General features: G+C 35.9%; 1 long non-coding RNA gene across 3 annotated transcripts; it reads right to left on the bottom strand.

Moving 5' to 3' along the window:
* Nucleotides 1–2,236: 2,236 nt before the first annotated feature.
* Nucleotides 2,237–8,443, bottom strand: LOC113065232 (uncharacterized). 3 transcript variants are annotated; one of them, XR_003278957.1, is made up of 3 exons: nt 8,220–8,443; nt 2,512–4,809; nt 2,237–2,390 (listed from the first exon to the last, which is right to left on the bottom strand). It is a non-coding gene; the product is annotated as an uncharacterized LOC113065232 (long non-coding RNA). The 3 variants fall into 3 exon arrangements; XR_003278959.1 differs by lacking the exon at nt 8,220–8,443 and having other exon boundaries at nt 2,512–2,688; nt 2,825–6,098; XR_003278958.1 differs by lacking the exon at nt 8,220–8,443 and having other exon boundaries at nt 2,512–3,611; nt 4,262–6,098.
* Nucleotides 8,444–9,862: the final 1,419 nt, after the last annotated feature.

Genomic DNA, 9,862 nt, shown 5'->3' with positions numbered 1-9,862 from the left:
CATCAGTGGCCTAAGAGAAACACATTTGAAAAAATTAAACATTTAATTAAACTATCGATTTTCAGGTAGAGGTGTATTCACATCCGTAAGGATAGGTAAATAATCGGTTTTAAAGTTTCAACACTGTGTGGTTGTTTAATGTCTGTCTATCACAGCTCTCATGAAGTCTATAATGGCAGCACTAGTGTGAGGACAGGTGATATTGTTTGAATAAATATCGCTTTCAGAAAGCTTCTTTACTGAAACATTAAAACAGACATGACATTCACATACCTCACAAATGTTCATGTACGTGGAGGGCTGCTCTTCAAACCGTTAGTTCACCAAATAATTAAAATTTTCATAATTTACTCTCCCCATGTTTTTCCAGACTCATACAAAATCTGCTAATTTTTTGGAAAACGTATGAATATATTTAATATTCTCTTTTTGTGTCCTCCATTGCTGGTCTGGGAGACCAGTATTTTATTTTGAACATACATGTTTGCTATCATATAATTTAAGATGTATTCATATATAAATATCAGAATTTACTTCTACAATAACTCTATATTTATGAAGCTTGAAAATACTGATTATCTAAACTATAAATGGATTAACAAATATTATGAGAAAACTAAAAATATATTAATTTATGTTGTAAAGACAGACAAAAGTCTTATAGGTTTGGAATGACTTGAGGGCAAGTAAATTATTTTTTGTGTGAACTTTACCTCTAAGAGCGAAGACCAAGAATAAAGACTCTCCAAATCAGACAAGACAACTCCAAACTTGGTTTGATTTCTGCAATAAAAAACACAGACATCAATGGTCTTAATGAAATGAGCACGTAATCACACTGTTGTTGCATCAAAATGTGAAGTAAACCGGCAGGAGACAACAGAAAAATTTATTTTCTAAAAATAACTTACATAAAATCTCAAAGGAATGATGCTCTCCCATGTCTCTTGCTTTTAACATCTACAAAAACAAAAAACAAACATTATTTTACTCTTAGTAAAACACAACAACAACTGATAACATGAAATTATGAAGTTTACTTGCCTTAAACGATCTTTCCCTCTCTTCAGAAGAAGCTGAGAAAACCTCCTCCTCACACAAGCAGACTTCTGTGTCCTTAACTCCAGATAGTTTGAGTTCTGCAAAGAGGGACATCAATGGTTTCAATAAAATATTAACATATACATACATATATATATATATACATACATATATATACACACATACAGACACATATATACACATATATATATATATATATATATATATATATATATATATATAAAAATCACACTGTTTTTGCATTAAAATGTGAAGTTAACAGGCAGGACACAACATAAACATTAATTTTCTAAAAAAAAAAAGTAATAATAACTTAACTTACATCAGTCTCAAAAGAATGAAGTTATCTTGTCTCTGGATTGCAACATCTAAAAAAAACAACAACATTATTTTAGTCTTAGTAAAAATAAAGATAACTTGATGTTATTCTGAAGTTTACTCTCCTTAAACCGTCTGTCCCTCTCTTCAGAAAAACACCTCCTCCTCATCCTCACACAGGTCTGTGACTCCTCACACAAACAGCTTCTGTGTCTTTAACTCTCAGCGCGAGGACAATGAAGACACAAGCTTGACAAGTCTGAAATATTACATGTAAAACATACTTTTAACAGTTACCACTTCAACAGCCTCAAAATAATTATGCTAGTCTTTACTACACAATGCCGTTTCCTTTAGGAGACAAACATACATTCAGTTTAACCGCGAAAAAAAAAGACAAATTCACATGAGCGTAACCGTGACCATAACCGTCTGTTAACGCCTCAAAAAGTACAGATAATGTTAAATCTTATGTAAATATGACAAAATACATTCACAGACGTTATATTAAAAGTACATCCTCCGTTCAGTACCGTTACATGAGGCAGTTAAGACCTCCGTGTCTGAGGCGAAAACCGCGTCCGTTTTTTTTTAAATATATATATATATATATAACGTTAAGCTCCTTTGTTTCCGCCTTTCATAAAACATTCCGCCTTTCATACAACCTGGTAAACAATAAAAGATAACTTTACATTTTAAATATTTACTTACCATAGTCTTTCACTCGCTTCTCGCTTCTATCACGCTGAGAAAATGGCGGCTGCTCGCACTGGAGACGTACGATCTTGACGTGACGTGCGTGCTCTCCTTCACGTCCGCGTCCTCAACCCAGACCCGCTGGGTTAAACTTTTTTTTTTTAAACCTTATTTTCAACCCAAACTTGGGTTAAAACATCCCAAAGTCCTATCCAACGGCCTCAACCCAGCAGTTGGGTTGAAAAAAACAACCCAGCGTTTTTTAGAGTGCATCATACCCTGCGTTCTCGGAGGTGGTGAGGGCTTGTTGTCTGTTTAGTGAGAGAGGGAGAAAAAGAATGCATTGAAAGGCAAAAAGGGGAGAGAAAGAGATGAAAAACATGAAAAGCCACGTCTGCTTTCACAGTACGTGAAGCAAATCCCCCGACCCACCTGTTTCTGTCTTAAAAGACAGGGATGTACTTTGTTCAGAGGAGTTAAGTCTTGCGTTAATTTGATGGACACCCATCGTTACGCATAAAGAGATACTACACAGTTCATTAGTCTTCTTGACATGGTGTCAAAGTTTCAGGCGTTTTACCATAGTACATGTCCAAAACCATTTATGTCCTAAAAAAATACAAATAAAAAAAATAAACTCTTAGTACTTAATTAGCTCACAAACTCACAAAACAATCAACTTCCATCTGTGTTCTATTTAAAGGGACAGCTCACCCAAAAATAAATACTGTCATCATTTACTCACCCCCATGTGATTTCAAACCTGCATGACTTTGTTTCTTCTGTAGAACACAAAAGAAGATATTCTCTACGGTGTTTAAACAGTTTTTGTCCATATACGCAGTCCGGAAAAAAAAGGATCCCATTGACTTTCACTGTAAATAAATGATGAAACAAAAACTCTCTTTAATGAATGTTCAGTGAAAGCAAATCATGTTAGATATTACAGTAGTGAGCCATGTTGTTAGCATAGCAACATGCTAATGTTTCACAATGGCTACTTAAATGAGAAAATCTGCCTAGAACAACAGTCCTGCCACTTAACAATGTTTTAGACAACGATATAGCTCAAATAATTTCCAACTTTCAAAACTGTACATGGGAGGATTAATGTTAAGTGCTTAAAAATGCTACAAGCACATTTCTGAATGAAATTTTAAGCAAATGAATGCCAAATGTCAATGAGTAGTTGTAATGGTCTTCTGTGGTTACTGACAGCATGTCACATCTTGTGTTTTCCCCAGTACATTCCCTTAAAAGTACGTGCTGTATCTCGAAACCAGCGAGAATGGTTCAAACTGTTTTTGTTGATATTATCTGCCTGTATCGTCACACAGAGGGTATTTTGTGCAGACTGCAGTAGTTTTCAATGCCCGCTCTGCATTCTCAGGCATTGACTCAGAGGTTTTTCAGTCTGGGAACTGAACTCTGGGAAACACACAGGGGGATTCAAGCTGCCACATCCTTATCTGGACTTCTGTTTGAGCTCTGAGGTCATGCTGTGATGCGGCGTCGCACATTGTCACACCTGGCTGTCAAATAAACACAAAAAAGCTCATTTTAACACTAAGTGAAGTGTTAACCCTTAACCTGTGTCACTCTCAGATCGTCACATGATCATATTTAGGCCAGTTAGAGCCTGTTTCTGTGTAAGTGTCAGGCTGGAGATTTTTTCCACAGCCAGCGTGATCTGTTAAACATGTCACAGTGGGCAGCTCTTGTCAGAGGTTTGGGCCATTTCCAAAGCTCTGTTAGCATTAAAACCCTGGATTGATGGCAAACATATAAAATAGACTGACACACACACACACACACACACACACACAGACACACACACACAATGATGCAAGGCTTTGTAATTAACAATTTAAACAAAACCAGAGCTGCTTAGCAAGGGTGTGTGCTTCAATAAACACATGGAGAACAGAGTGGTATGCCTGGCCTCTTTTAAAAAGAAGAAAGAAAATGGGACAAAGATGGCTTTACTATGTGTGTGTATAGATGAGGAAGCATATACTGTAGTCATGTTCCAAATGGCCACATTTAAACTGTCATGTCAGTTTTCCCAATCCAATTGGTCCCAATGAATAAAAATCAGGTGCTTCCCTATTTTTTGATCCCTCGTCACATATCCAGTATTAAGAAATACATCACATTACAGAAGTAAAACAAGTTTAGATACCTTATTCCAGCCAAAATGTAAGTCCAGCCCTGCTTTCTGTGCTGGAGAGCACATGCCTTCAAGGGATGGAGGGTGTAGGAGACCGAAAGACTGTTCCTTGGTGGAAACCCTCCACCTTCCCCAGCTCCACTTTTATATATGCTACTTGTGCAGTATGTCTTAAATTAATTGGGAGTTGTTGTTATTTTTTTAAGTGCATGGAAGAATTGCAAATCTGTAATTTACATTTTTCCAGTTAGGACGTTGTTAGGCAGTAGCAAGGTAGCTTATTAGGGTCTGAAAAAGAGCTGAAGTCTCCCACCAGACTCTGATGTCTTAGAGTAAAAAGTGCCGATTTAGTATAAAAAAATGCTGCAGGGTTGAAATGTATTGTGGAATCTGGGGAATGAGCATGCTGATTTATTCGATTGCCCTTGGTGCCATTTCATTTCCCTTTGTCAGGGAGGCACAAACACTTCTGATAGAAATGAGCCTCCATTCCTGTGGCCGTGACTTCAGAGATGACGTCTGGAAAATTGCTCTCTTACAATTTCACTGGATCCAGCTGTCTTGGGATAGAATGAAAAGTATAAATGTCATTGTATAAATGGGTTAATAATTATTATGTGAGTTTAGAAAAAAAACTTTAGATCCGTGGGCCTCAAGCTGGGAATCTGTGTGAAAAGTATCGATGGCTTAGTGTCATCCTTTTGATTTGTGATGCATGCTGACATTTTGAAAGCTTCCTGGGAACCGTGAACTCTCAGTGGAAGCAATGTGAAGCGAAATGAATGCCTTTCTGCATTGCTTGATCTCCTTCAGGGCATACACAAACACATAAGAATAACTGACAATGTTATTGTTGAAGAAAGATCATCTGTCCGACATGTGGAGAACATCCTTGGAGCAAAAACACAATGCAAGAAATCAAGAAAGTCAAATGTTTCTAAAGTACTTGATTTTGAGGTACTTTCATTAAGTTCCAGTCGTTGTGACTGACTAGCCTAGCCTAGCCTAGAAGCGATTTACTTCAGCTAAGAAGTTGGCACGACCACCCGCAGCTTTTGGCATGTAAAAAGACAGCTTCATCAACCTAAAACAGTGGCCATAAAGCTGCTCTAAACATGTGGAGCTTGGGCCTCTCGTTCGATCTGTTGACTAATTAGTGCTTGAGTCGCTATTTGTCCAGGGACATTCAAAAGACCATTGACTGCCATGGCAACACGAATATGTCATGATAGGGGGCCTTTGTCTCTCTGCTAAAGCGTCAGTGGGACGGTCTCAATCTTGCTTAGACTCAGGGACGACTCAAATGCAACTTTAGATTCAAAGTTGAATGACTCTTTTGACAGATTAGAGACCAAAGATGGCAAGAATTACTGGATGACAAAAGCTCTTCCCATCACCACATCGTGTGTGTGGCTGAGATGATTTGCACATCTGCGTCCATCTGCTGGTCATTAGAAAGTGAAGCACTTACAGTTCATGAAGCACAAAAGTAAACAGAGGGATAAATGTGTTTAAAAAGTGAAATATAAAAACGTTGAAGACAAAATTCAATGAGAGTAGATAAAAATGTTATTTGTAGGGCGCCAAATGGATTGCAGCGGTTGTTGGTGGATGGCATAATTACACTTTTCTGGGGGCAAAAGCATGTTTCTCCATTAATCATCATTTGAAAGAAACATTTGGTATGCAGATGGAAATAAATTATTTGCAAATATATCAAAAAGTCATAATATTAGTTATTAGTTAACATAAGTATATGTTGTATTGCCACTCCTGCTGCCAAAGAGAATTATGGGAAATGTAGTCTGGTCACTTCATAAACAAAATAAATGTGTTCTTCAAATTCACACAGAACTGGAATTAAATGCATTTAAAATATACAAACAATGGGCATTATTAGAATTTCTAAAAAAGTTAGTTATTAAATAATAATTATTTTTATTACATTTAATTTTAATGCAATAATTAAAATGCTTTGTAAAACATTATATGGGATATATGTATTATATTTCATATGGTTAGTTCTTAGCATTATCGTAGCTGATTAGCCTAGTAAACTGGTAGCTACAGTAATTAATCTGCTAGAATTGTAACTTTACTGTAGTTTTTGTTTTAATTTTTTTAGTTTAATTTTAGGTCATTTTGTTTTGTGTTTTTTTTTGTTTCCGTTTGCTTTAAAATTATTTTATATGTTTTTTTATTATTATTTATTTGTAGTTTTTGTTTTGTTTTTGTTTTTGTTATTTTAGTACTTATTTCAAGTGATGATTTGTTTCTGGTTTTGGTTAAAGTCTTAGTTAAAGGGGGGGTTAAATACTCGTTTTCACTCAATATCCTGTTAATCTTGAGTACCTATAGAGTAGTACTGCATCCTTCATAACTCCAAAAAGTCTTTGGTTTTATTATATTCATTAGAGAAAGACAGTCTGTACCGATTTTTCCCGGAAAAACACGACCGGCTGGAGGTGTGACGTATGGGCGGAGCTAAAGAATCACGAGCGCCAGTAGGCTTTTGCGTTGAGAGTGGTTGGAAGCCGAGGAAAAAAAACAACCAAAACAAAACATGGCTAACAGTCAGATTCAGCGTATATTTATGATCCAGAATCAGATCCAGAGGCTGAAATTTAACAAAAGCAGCATCAGCAACGACTACAGCAGGATGTCTCTATGTGGTATGTACTGAAACTGTATATATTTGCTTAGCGGTTTTGGAAAATGTGGACGTTCCACTTTATGTCGTCTTTTTTTTTTTTTTTTTTTTTTAAGCTGTACATGTGGAAAGTGCAGTTTGATGAAAACATCGCATGTTGTTTACTTGATGTGCTTACACGCCGATAGCTAAGTTAACAACACAGAGATATTTGAAGCAGTTTTACTCACCGCCTGCGGTTCCAACACACGATCGTGACCCTTTTTCCTTGGGATTGCATCATCCTTAAGAAATAAACGATACGCAAATCCGGCGTCAAACTGGGCCTTGTTTGTAAAACAAGCATCTTCGAAATGCAGGGAACAAACAAAAACACTTGCACAACTCCGTTGATGCTCTGTAAAAATAAACTCCATCCACTGGTCCCTTAATGCTGTTTTTTTTTTTTTTTTTGGTAATCTGTGCAGGGTTGTCTTGCCCTGGCAACCAAAAACACACTTCTTTTGTGACTTTTCGCGACGCTCTCGCTCTGATCAGTGAGTCTGTGCACAGCCTCTCAGTGCTCTGCTATACTGGAGCGCGCGCTCTTCCGGCAGAAGTGCCCTAGGACCCATATAAGGAAATTCCGCTCCATCTAACGTCACACAGAGCCATACTCGAAAAAATCTTTCCAAAACTTGTGACAAACCGGAAAGAGTATTTTTGGAACAGAAATACTCCTTCAAACGTACAACTTATTTTTTGAAACTTTGTCCATGTTTAAGCATGGGAATCCAACTCTTTAACCGTGTAAAAAACTCAGTATGCATGAAATAGCATTTCACCCCCCCTTTAACAATAATAACTTTGCCTGCTTACACTGCTATAATAAATAACGTGAATTGCTTTTAAACAGGAATTACAAAAATCTTTTGGGATCCATGTCGCATATTTCCAGTTTTTACGTTTCCATTGAGATGAATGGGAATGCTAACGGTTAGCGCTTTCAAACATATATAAAATCATTAGCAAAGCCCATTAGGACTCTTCAAATCTTATTAAATTGCCCCTGGAGGCCGTTTCTCTGAATTAGCAAATAGCGAGCCATTCGGCATAGCTGACAAATTTTGTTTACTGAAGCATCATTACATGTTGTTTATTAATGGTTTCTCGCAACAAACCATTTATACTCAGACGGCAAACAGAGAAGAAAATAAAATGCTTCTAAATCTGCTCACTATAATAAAAAAAAATTACTCAAGCATTGGGTAGCTTGTTTAATGTAGTCCTTTTAATATTAAAGAACAACATTTATCCGTGGTGAGATATATTCACACTTACTGGAGTTTATCTGGTCAGTTTCACAAGCCCCGGTATCCACGTCAGGCACAGCAGTCTGTCTCTCTCGCTCTCCCCGGACCATTTTATCAGCTGTTTGATGGAGTGAAGCGGCCTGAAAGCACAGCTCGGAGCTAGAAGGACCCTTCAGAATTCACTGCTCAGTTCTCATATGCAGGAAAAGAGAGAGACAAAGCATCTCATCCTGTCAGGTTGCCACAGTAACATCCATTATACATGGCAATGTGACCTGATAAAACAGGCCTTACTGACAGACCTGACAGACACACGGTGAGACTCTAGGATCTGTTTCCCCAGAGAGAAGAACGGCCTATTCTCTGCATGTCAGTTTTTTTTTATTTTTTATTTAAGGTTCTGTCTGCAACTCAGGACACTCATATATATATATATATATATATATATATATATATATATATATATATACACATATATATATATATATATATATAATAAAATATACACCTATAATTGATTTATAATAAAAAAAAATAATTGTTAATTAACTATAATTAATTTAAATAATTATTATTGTTTTGTCGGACTTACAGCAAATAATAAAATTACACACACACACACACACACACACACACACATATATATATATATATATATATATATATATATATATTATTATTATTATAAAATATCTTATCATTATAAAGATAGATATACACACACACACACACACACACTAAAAGATAACCAGAATAGACTACAACAAAATAATTTTATGAATTTAATAACTTTATTATTATTTGTTGTTAGTAGAAAATTGCAATTAAAAAATATATATATAATTATGATATTATATAAAATAATTATAATAAAAGAATTAATAAATACAAATATTTAATAAAATATTACATTGTATTTACATTTTACATTATTTATTACATTATTACTTTATGTGTTTGTGTGTGTTTAAACACGTCAAGACCTGATCACCTCCCAGGTGTGTGTGTGTGTGTGAGAGAGAGAGCAGGGTTGAACATTATAATGCATTTTCCCACTGCTTCGACACAGACAGGAAGTGACACGCTGTCATGCCTCACAGTGCCGCAGTATATCTTCCTCTCAGACATAACAGGCTTTAGAGCTTGTATACTCATGTGTCCCTTCATCCTGTGGATGGATATGTGGCCAGTGTTAAAGCCCTGTACTGTAATTAAGATGAAGTCAGCTGTGTGTCTAACATTTTGTCCAGCAAGACAAATTTCCTTCATTGTGGCTTTGGAAACTCATCAAGCATTTGGACAGATTCCACAAAGAACGTAAAAAGGTGTGTGCACGGCCATTTCTTTCTCTTGACGACGGGCCATTAAACAAACATAATGGCCAAATTAAAATCCTGTCATCCACCGCAGCTCTTACCAAGTTAAGAAGATGAAGCCAAATGAGAATGAGCAGGTTACAGGTCAAATCCTCAACTTGAACCGTCAACCTACAGTCTAATTTACTATGATCTGTAATATGGCTGCTTAAAAAATAATAATCATAATACTTGTAACAGTAACAATGTTAATCATTTAAATATATTATGTTGATATTCATTCATATGAATGAATTTCAATATATCTAATTTTGTCCTATTAATATTACTTATATAATATTCATATTTAATATAT

The sequence above is a fragment of the Carassius auratus genome, chromosome 47 (genome assembly GCF_003368295.1).
Source record: "Carassius auratus strain Wakin chromosome 47, ASM336829v1, whole genome shotgun sequence".
Lineage (NCBI taxonomy): Eukaryota > Metazoa > Chordata > Actinopteri > Cypriniformes > Cyprinidae > Carassius > Carassius auratus.
The sequence above is the reverse complement of the archived record's forward strand: the minus strand, read 5'-3'. Positions and strand labels throughout refer to the sequence as shown.